This window comes from Gastrolobium bilobum, unplaced genomic scaffold, assembly GCF_033153095.1.
Source record: "Gastrolobium bilobum isolate Gb01-03AN ecotype WA unplaced genomic scaffold, APGP_CSIRO_Gbil_v1 utg73563, whole genome shotgun sequence".
Lineage (NCBI taxonomy): Eukaryota > Viridiplantae > Streptophyta > Magnoliopsida > Fabales > Fabaceae > Gastrolobium > Gastrolobium bilobum.
In genome coordinates this window covers 754-2,114 of record NW_026896681.1, presented here as the reverse complement: position 1 = coordinate 2,114, position 1,361 = coordinate 754, and the positions used below count along the sequence as shown (strand labels likewise).

At 41.4% G+C, this 1,361-nt stretch overlaps 1 non-coding gene across 1 annotated transcript; it reads left to right on the top strand.

Moving 5' to 3' along the window:
- Positions 1-1,047: 1,047 nt before the first annotated feature.
- Positions 1,048-1,154, top strand: LOC133301408 (small nucleolar RNA R71). The gene has a single exon (XR_009750191.1). It is a non-coding gene; the product is annotated as a small nucleolar RNA R71 (small nucleolar RNA).
- The last annotated feature ends 207 nt before the right edge of the window (positions 1,155-1,361 follow it).

Sequence of the window (1,361 nt, the reverse complement as noted above, 5' to 3'; positions counted from 1 at the left end):
CTTGTTTCAACCGCTGAGGATATGGAACTTTTGCATAGGGAGACGGGTCTGCCGCTTTTGGTTGCCTTTCCAGAGCTTTCTTTTTCTCCCATTTGAACAATTTTTTCTCTGGACTGCTCTTTTCAGCTCCTACTGCATCTTCTTCTTTCTCATTCTCAGCTTCAGGTTCAACTTCAGGTTCAACTTCTTTCTTCTTTTCAACTGGTGGCTTTTCCACAGGCTGAATCACGATCCCACTCCTTATGACAATTGAATTACATTGTGCCTTTGGGTTCGTGTCGATGTTACTTGGAAAGGTGCCCTGAGTTCTTTTAGTGAACTGTCTTGACAGCTGACCAATTTGAGTCTCCAAGTTCCGGATCGAAGCTTCTTGATTTCAGAACGAAGCTCTTGTTTCATCTCTGAAGGCATCGACATTTTGAATGTAGTCGGATGTTGTCTTAGATAGTTGTGCAACAACCTTTTCCCATTCTGACGTGGTGCCTTGAGTTTGTTGTTGCAACGGCATAAGAGGATTCAACTGGTAATTTGATTTGTAACTCAATCCAGGGTGTTGGTTAGGATTCTTCCACCCTTGATTACCATATTGATTCCTTCATGGATTGTTCGGGTTCTTTTGATCATACCAGACTTCATTGACCTCCGCTGGTGACTTTTCAGTGTTTCTGATGTAGTCACAATCCTCAGTCGCATGAGCCTCTTCACAAATACCACATTTAATATTAATATTAGAAACAGTAGAAACTTGAGAAGAATTAAATTTTTTATTAAGAGCATCTAATTGTTCTTGTTGTTTCTTGTACATTTGTAGCATTTGTTCATTCTGGGCTAAGAGTGCATCACAGCCTTCAAGCTTCATGATTCCTGATCTTCTTGGTGCAACTGGGGCTGGGGCATTGTCAAATTCTTGAGAAGCTAAGGATTCCAGCAATTCTAGCGCTTCCTCTGGAGTTTTGTTTTCAGGGAGCCTCCTGTAGCAGCATTTACCAGTGTTCTTGTGGTGGATGTCATCCCTTGGAAAAAGATTCTTGCTTTCTCCATGCTTCAATTCCATGTTGAGGACACTTCCTGAGTTTTCCTTTGAATCGTTCCCAAGCCTCGTACAAAGATTCTCTTTCTTGTTGTTCAAAAGCAGTGATCTTCGACTTGAGCCTTGCCATCTTTGAAGCTGAGAAAAATCTAGCCAAGAATTTTCTTGCTAAGTCATCCCAATTGGTTATGCTTCCTTCAGGTAGAGACTGCAGCCAATCTCTTGCTTCATCCTTCAGTGAGCATGGAAATAGCCTGAGCAAGATAGCATCACGAGGAACTCCATTTACTTTTAATGTATCACAGTAAAGTAAGAAGTTATCGAGATGACT